A 9,229-nucleotide genomic window follows, 5' to 3' on the forward strand; every position below is an offset into this window, starting at 1 on the left:
TTAGGATTGTTTGTTCTACCTCTGAAAAATGCTGTTGATATTTTGATAGAGTTTGCATGAAATGACTAGATTGCTTTGGGTAATACAGACATTTTAACAATATTTGTTCATCCAATCAATGAGCTTGGAATATTTTTCCATATCTTTGTGACCTCTTCAATTTCTTTCATAAGTGTTCTACAGTTTTCAGAGTACATCTTTTAGCTCTTTGGTTAGGTTTATTCCTAGGTATCATGGTTTTTGTTCCAATTGTAAATGGGATCAGTTCCTTGATTTCTCTTTCTGCTGCTTCATTGTTGGTGTATAGAAATGGAACAGATTTCTGTACATTGATTTTGCACCCTGTGACTTTACTGAATTTTTTGTCACTTCTAGCAATTTTGGGGTGCAATTTTTTGGGTTTTCTATATAGAGTCTCCTGTCATCTGCCAATAGTGAAACTTTATTTCTTCCTTGCCGATATGATGGCTTTTATTTCTTTTTGTTGTCTGACTGCTGTGGCGAGGACTTCAGTACGATGTTGAGTAACAGTGGTGAGAGTGGAGATTGTGTCTTTTTCCTGACCTTAGATAAAAGCTTTTAGTTTTTCTCCACTGAGGATGATATTAGCTGTAGGTTTTTCATATATGGCCTTTATTATGTTGAGTTATATTCCCTCTAACCCTACTTTGTGGAGGGTTTATATCATGAACCCATGTTATACTTTGCCAAATGTTTTTTTCTGCATCTATTGAAATGATCCTATGGTCCTTTTCCTCTCTTTTCTCAATGTGGTGTATCACACTGATTGATTTATGAATAGTGAACCACCCTTGCAGCCCAGGAATAAATCCCACTTGATCATGGTGATTGATTCATTTAATATACTGTTGGATTCAGTTTGCTAGTATTTTATCGAAAATTTTTGCATCCATGTTCAACAGGGATATTGGCCTGTTGTTCTCATTTTTAGTGGAGTCTTTGTCTGGTTTTGGAACCAGGGTAATCCTGGCCTCATAGATTGAGTTTGGAAGTTTTCCTTCCATTTCTATTTTTTGGAATAATTTGAGAAGAATAGGTATTAACTCTTCTTTAAATGTTTTGTAGAATTTACCTGTGAAGCCATCTGGTACAGGACTTCTGTTTGTTGGTAGATTTTTGATTACTGATTCAATTTCTTTGCTGGTTATTGGTCTGTTCAACTTTTCTTTCTATTTCAGTTTTGGTAGTTTGTATGTTTCCAAGAATTTATCCTTTTCTTCCAGGTTGTGTAATTTGTTGGCATATAGGCTTTCATAATATTCTCTTATAATTGCTTATGTTTCTGTGGTTTTGGTTGTTATTTCTCCTTTCTCATTTGTGATTTTATATATTTGGGTCCTTTCTCTTTTCTTTTTCATAAGTCTGGCTAAGGTTTTATCATTTTTTTTTTCCAAGAACCAACTCCTGGTTTTATTGTTCTCTTTTTTTTTTTTAAGTTTCTATAACATTTATTTCTGCTGTAGTCTTTATTATTTCCCTTCTGCTGGCTTCCAGATTCATTTGTTGTTCTTTTTCTAACTCCTTTAGGTGTAATGTTAGGTTGTATATTCAAGATATTTCTTGCTTCTTGAGGTAGTCTTGGCTTGTTGTATACTTCCCACTTATGACGACTTTTGCAGCATCCCAAAGGTTTTGGATCATTATATTTCATTTTCATTTGTTTCCATGTATTTTTTATTTGTTCTTTGATTTCCTGGTTGACCCATTCACTGTTTAGTAGCATGATGTTCAATCTCCATGTATTTGTGGTCTTTCCATTATTTTTCTTTTGGTTGCCTTCAAGTTTCATAGCACTGTGGTCAGAAAATATGTGTGATATGATCAACCTTTTTGTACTTCTGGAGACCTAATTTGTGAACTAGTATGTGACCTATTCTGGAACATGTCCCATGTGCACTTTAAAAGAATGTGTATTATGCTGCTTTAGGGTGGAATGTTCTGAATATATCTAAGTCCATCTGGTCCAGTGTGTCATTCAAAGCCATTGTTTCCTTGTTGACTTTTTTTATACTTCACTAAAAGAATTTTATTTTATTTATTTATTTTTATTATGTTCAGTTAGCCACTGTATAGTACATAATTAGTTCTTGATGAAGTGTTCAGTGATTAATTAGTTAAGTATAACAGCCAGTGCTCATCACAGCATGTACCCTCCTCAATACCCATTACCCTGTTACCCCTCCCTCCACCCTCCTCCCCTCTGAAACCCCCAGATTGTTTCTCAGGGTCCATAGTCTCTCATGGTTTATCTCCCTCTCTAATTTCTCCCCCTTTGGATTTTCCTCCCCTCCCCTATGGTCCTCCGTGCTATTGCTTATGTTCCACATATGACTGAAACAATATGATAATTGTCTTTCTCTGACTTACTTCACTTAACAGATAAAGGGCTGATATCCAAGATCCTTGTTGATTGTCTGCTTAAATGATCTGTGCATTGATGTAAGTGGAGTGTTAAAGTCCCCTACTATAATTGTATTATTATCAATGAGTTCCTTTATGTTTGTTATTAATTGTTTTATATATTGGCTGCTCCCATGCTGGGGAATAAATATTTACAATTGTTAGATCTTCTTGTTGGATAGTCCCCTTTATTATGATATAGTGCCCTTCTTCATCTCTTGTTGCTGTCTTTGGTTTAAAATCCAGTTTATTGGATACAAGTATTGCAATTCTGGCTTTCTTTTGACTTCCATTTGCATGGTAAGTATTTCTCCCCCACTTCCAGTCTGAAGGTGTCTTTAGGTCTAAAATGAATCTCTTGTAGACAGCTTATAGATGGGTCTTTTTTTTTTTTTTTTTAATCTATTCTGAAACCTTGTGTCTTTTGATTGGAGCATTTAGTCCCTTTACATTCAGAGTAATTACTATTACTATTATTATTATTATTATTTAAAGATTTTATTTATTTATTTGTCAGAGAGAGAGCAAGCACACACAAGCAGGGGGAGCAGCAGGCAGAGGGAGAAGCAGGCTCCCCACTAAGCAAGGAGCCTGATGCGGGAGTTGATCCCAGGACCCTGGGATCATGATCTGAGCCGAAGGCAGACGCTTAACCAACTGAGCACCCAGGCATCCCAAGAGTAATTATTGATACATACGTATTTAGTACCATTTTATTACTCCTTTTTTCATTGATTCTGGAGATTTTCTCTGATCCTGTCATGTCTTTGTTGCTTTTGGTCTTTCCTTTCCACTCATAGAGTCCCCTTTAACATTCCTTGCAGGGCTGGTTTAGTGGTCATGAACTCCTTTGTTTTTTGTTTGTCTAGGAAATTTGTTACCTCTCCTTCTATTCTGAATGATAGCCTTGCTTGATAGAATATTCTTGGCTGCATATTTTTTCCCATTCAGCACTTTGAATGTATCATGCTACCCCCTTCCTGGCTTGCTCCTTTTCTGTTGACAGATGTGTAGCTAGCCTTCTGGTTCTTCCTTTGTAAATTTGGAATTTCTTTTGTCTTGCTGCTGTTAAGATTTTTTCTTTACTGTTATATTTTGCAAATTTAATTACAATATGTCTTGGTGTTGGCCTGCTTTTGTTGATTTTGATGAGTGTTCTTTGTGCCTCCTAGATTTGGGTGTCTGTTTCCTTCCCCAGATTAGGGAGGTTTTCAGCTATTATTTCCTCAAATCAATTTTCTGCCCCCTTTTCTCTCTCTTCTTCTGGAACTCCTATAATATGAGCATTATTACATTTGATGGAGTCACTGAGTTCCCTAAGTCTATTCTCATGTTCCATAGTTCTTTTTTCTCTCTTTTGCTCAGCTTCATTATTTTCCACTGATTTATCTTATGTATCACTACTTCGTTCCTCTGCTTCTTCCATCCTTGTGTTCATTCTACCAAGTTTATTTGCAGTCTCAGTTATTGCATTTTTATTTCTGACTGATTGTTTTTAACTCTTTTATCTCTGCAGTAAGGGCCTCCCTGAACTTTTCTTTTCTTTTCTTGAGCCTACCAAGTATCCTTATGATTGTTGCTTTAAATTCTCTATCAGTCATGTTATTTATATCTGTTTTGCTTAGATCTCTGGCCATGACCATATCTTGTTCTTTCATTTGGCATGAATTCCTCTGTCTCTGCATTTTTGTCTAAGTCTCTGTCTTCTCTGTGTTAGAAAAGCCTGTTTTGTTTCCTGTTCCTGAGTGTAATGGCTTTATGAAGAAGAGGTCATACAGTGTCCAGGGCCTGGCTCTGCAGGGAGTATCTGGTGTGTCTTTTGTGCACTCTGCTGGGGTGCTTTGGCTTCTCTGTCCATCAGGCCAGTCATCTGTAGAGGCTCTCCTTGCCTGCAGTGGGATGTGTTTGTTCCTTGGCCAGAATGTGGCAAGTTTTAACTAGGTGTGCTCTGCTCTGCTTGTTAAATGAGATCTTATTCTACTTCCATTAGAACAGAAACCCTATAGAACTCTCTGGTTAGGAGACATGGTGTAGACAGGGTTTTGTGCTGGTTTTCTGGGGAACAGACCCGCCACACTGGGACTGAGGCAAACTTGACAAAGAAGGATGACAAGGGCAGCGGTGCCAGAGCTCAGAGTTTGGAACTTGGTGTAAGCAGGTTAGGCAGCCAGTGTTAGGACTAAGCTGCTTTTTGCAGGTGACTCTGTGTTTATGCTGAGGGGCAGGGGAGGAAAATTGCACCAGCCTGCTCCTTTGTCCCAAGAGAGGAATCTCCGTGTATATTACTTCTCAAGGATGAGCTCCAAGAAGAAGGAATAATCTCCCCCCTGTGGGCCCCAGGCATTCTTCAGATCCCTGTTTCCAAGCCATCTGCCTCTGGGTTGTTTGCCTGTTTTCTCTCCGGGAGTAGGGCAGTGTACTCAGGGTTATTCCTGCCAAGCCTGCCAACCTTTAAAATTCCGTTCTTTTAGCCTGGCTGGTTGTAAGAACTCATGAAAATCAGGCCTTCTTATTTTTCCAGCCAATGGCTTTGGAAGCGTTCTAATGTGTTCTTCTGTGTGCTCCTCTCCCTCTTGCCTTTCTCAACGACTGTGGTTCTGTCCTCTCTGCAGTACCTGTGATCCGTTTCTCCCCCAAACTAAGTCTCTGCATTTCCTACCTTCTTTGATGTGGCTTCTTTTCTCCTTTTAGTTGTGGAGTTTGTTCTGTCAGTATTCAGGTTGATTTCTGGGGTATTTAGAATTATTTGATAGTTATCCAGTTGTGTTCCATGGAAGAGACAAGCCTAGTGTCCTCCTACTGTGCCCTCATATTTGCTCCACCCTGTAGCTTATTTATTTTAAAAGTGAAAGTTTGTAACTCTTAATCCCCTTCACCTATTTTGCCTGCCCCCCTCCAAGCTCTCTGGCAACCAACTATTCTCCTGTATTTTGTTGTTGTTTTTTTTGTTAATTCATTTGTTTCATTTTTTGTAGATTCTACATGTAAGTGAAATCATATGGTGTTCATCTTTCTCTGTCTTATTTCAAGATTTCATTATTTTTTATGGCTGAGTACTATTTCATTGCATATATGTATATATATACCTTATCTTCCTTACCCATTCATTTATCGATGGACATTTAGGTTGCTTCAATATCTTGGCTATTGTAAATAATGTTTTAATAAACATGGGGGTGCAGATATTAGGTTTTTTTTAATTAGTTTTTCAGAAAACAAAAGTGGAATTACTGGATTTATGATATTTCCATTTTTAGTTTTTTGATAAATCTCCATAGTGTTTTCCACAGTGGCTGCATCAAGTCACATTCCCACTAACAGACTTTGAGAGTTCCTTTTTCTCCACATCCTTGCCAACACTTGTTTTTTCTTCTGACTAGTGTGAAATAATACTCATTGTGGTTTTGATTTTTATTTCCCTGACAATTAATGATGTTGAGCATTTTTTTCATGTGTCAGTTGACTGTCTATATGTCTTCTTTGAAAAATATGTATACTCAGGTTCTCTGCCCATTTTTAATCAGATTATTTGTTTTCCTGGTGTTGAGTTATTTAAGTTCTTTATATATTTTGGATATTAGCTCCTTATCAGATATATCATCTGCAAATATCTTTTCCCATTTATTTTAAAAGTAAAAGTTTATAACTCTCAATCCCCTTCACCTATTTTGCTTGCTTCCCCACATGCTATCCCCTCTGGCAATCAACTATTTTCTTATATTTTTTTGTTTTTGTTTGTTAGTTCATTTGTTTTGGTTCCTTTTTTTTTTTTTCTGGTAAATTCTACATGTAAGTGAAATCATATGGTATTTATCTTTTGTTGTCTTTTCATTTTCTTGGTGGTTTTCTTCAGTGTGCAAAAGCTTTTTAGTTTGATGTAGTCTTATTTATTTTTTCTTTTGTTTCCCTTGCATGGTGAGGCATATGCAGAAAAATATTGCTAAGATCAGTGTCCATGAGTTTACTAACTATATTTTTTTTAGGAGTTTTATGGTTTCAGGTATTATATTTAGGTATTTAATACACTTTGAGCTTATTTTTGTATATGTTTAAGAAAGTGGCCCAGTTTCATTCTGTTGAATATAGCTGTCCAGTTTCTCAGAACCATTTATTGAAGAGACTATTTTTTCCCAAAATACATTCTTGCTTCCTTTATCATAGATTAATTGACCATATAAATGTGGATTTATTCCTGGGCTCTCAATTCTGTTCCATTGATCTATGTGTCTATTTTTTGTGCCAGTACCATACTGTTTTGATTACTATATATTGTTTTGTAATATAGTTTGAAATCTGGGACTGTGATACCTCCAGGTTTGTTCTCTCTCAAGATCACTTTGGCTATTCAAGGTCTCTTGTGGTTCCATACAAATTTTAGGATTTTTCATACTAGTTCTGAGAAAAATACTATTGGTATATTAATAAGGATTGCATTTAATCTGCAGATAATTTTGGATCATATGAACATTTTAACAACATTAATTCTTTCAATCCATGAATATGTTATGTTTTTCCATTTATTTGTGTCATGCTCAATTTCTTTTGTCTGTATTGTATGGTTTTTCAGAGTACAGGTCATTTACCTCCTTGGTAAAATGTATTTTTACGTATTTTAATCTTTTGGATGCAATTGCAAATGGGATTGTTTTCTTAATTTTACTTTCTGCTATTTTGTTATTAGTGTATATAGATGCAATATATTTCTGTATATGAATTTTGTGTCTTGCAACTTTGCTGAATTCATTTATTAGTTCTAATAATTTGTGGTGGAATCCTTAGGGTTTTCTATCATGCCACCTACAAACAGTGACAGTTTTACTTATTTCTTACCAATTTGGATGCATTTTTTTTTACTTTTTTTGTTTGACTGCTGTGGCTAGGATTTCCAGTACTATGTTGAATAAAATTGGTGAGAGTAGACATCCCCGTGTTGTCCCTCATCTTAGAGGAAAATTTTCAGGTTTTTACTGTTGTGTATGATGTTAGCAGTGAGATTGCCATATACAGCCTTTATTATTTTGACCTATGTTTCTTCTATACCCACTTTATTAAGAATTTTTATAGTAAATGGATGCTGAATTTTGTCAAATGCTCTTTCTGCATCTGTTGAGATTATCATATGATTTTTATCCTTCATTTTGTTAATGTGCTGTATCACATTGATTGATTTGCATATATTGAACTATCTTTGTATCCCTAGAGTAAACCCCATTTGAATGTGGTGAAAGATCCTTTTAATGTATTTTTGAATTTGGTTTGCTAATATTTTGTTGAGGATTTTTGCATCTGTGCTCATCAAGGATATTGGTCTGTAGTTTTCTTTTCTTGTAGTGTCTTTTCTTTAAAAGATTTTATTTATTTATTTGACACAGAGAGAGAGATAGTGAGAGAGAGAGAGATCACAAGCAGGGGGAGCTGCAGGCAGAGGGAGAGGGAGAAGCAGGCTCCCCGCAGAGCAAGGAGCTCGATGCGGGGCTTGATGCGGGGCTTGATGCGGGGCTTGATGCAGGGCTTGATGCGGGGCTTGATCCCAGGACTCTGGAATCATGACCTGAGCTGAAGGCAGTGGCTTAACCAACTGAGCCACCCAGGCGCCCCGTAGTGTCTTTGGTTTTGACAAGAGGTTAATGCTGACCTCATAGGATAGATTAGGAATAATTCTTTTTGTTTTTCTATTTTTTTGGAATAGAGTAGGATTGGTAGTAACTCTTCTTTAAGTGTTTGGTAGAATTTACCTGTGAAGCCAACTGGTCCTGGAATTTTGTTTGTTAGGGTTTTTTTTTTTATTATTATTGATTCAATTGTATTACTAGAAATCAGTCTTTTCAAATTTTCTGTTTCTTCCTGAATCAGTCTGAGAAGATTATATGTTTCTAGGAATTTATCCATTTCTTTTAGGTTGTCCAATCTTTTGGCATGTAATTATTCATGGTAGACTCATAATCCTCTGTGTTTCTGTGGTATCAGTTGTAATTTCTCTTCTTTTGTTTGTCTTTTTATTTGAGTTCTTTATTTTTCTATTTATTATTTGAGTTCTTTCTCTTTTTTCTTAATGAGTCTGGGTAAGCCTTTATCAAATTTGTTTATCTTGTCAAAGAACAATTGGCTTAATTGATCTATTTTTTAGTCTCTATTTCATGTATTTTTGCTCTTATATGTATTATTTCCCTCCTTCTGCTAGCTTTGGGCTTTGTTTGTTCTTCTTTTTCTAGCTCCTTTAGTTGTAAGTTTAGGTTGTTATTTGATATTTCGCTGGTTTCTTGAAGTCGGCCTGTATTGCTATAAATTTCCTTCTTAGAACTGCTTTTGGAGGCTCCCAAAGATTTTGGACTATTGTGTTTTCATTTTCATATGAGTCCATGTATTTTTTGATCTCTTCTTTAATTTTTTCCTTGTTTTGTAGCATGTTGCTTGGCCTCCATGTGTTTGTTTCCATATTTTTTTCTTGTAACTGATTTCTAGTTTCGTACTGCTGTGATTGGAAAAGATGCTTGATATGATTTCAGTCTCCTTAAATTTACAGAGACTTGTTTTGTGGCCTAACATGTGATCTATGCTGTAGAGTAGAATGCTCCATGTGCACTTGAAAGAATGTGTGTTCTCCTGTTTTGGGATGGAGTGTTTTGTATATATCTGTTAGGTTCATGTGGTCTAATGTGTCATTCAAAGTCACTATTTCCTTGTTGCTTTTCTTTCTAGATGATCTATCCATTGATGTAAGTGGAGTGATAAATTCCCCTACTATTATTTTATTATTGTTTCTCCCTTGATGTCTGTTAATATGTGTTTTATATATTTAGTTACTCCA

This window comes from Leptonychotes weddellii, chromosome X (assembly GCF_054177405.1).
Source record: "Leptonychotes weddellii isolate Sample4059 chromosome X, ASM5417740v2, whole genome shotgun sequence".
NCBI classification, from domain to species: Eukaryota; Metazoa; Chordata; class Mammalia; order Carnivora; family Phocidae; genus Leptonychotes; species Leptonychotes weddellii.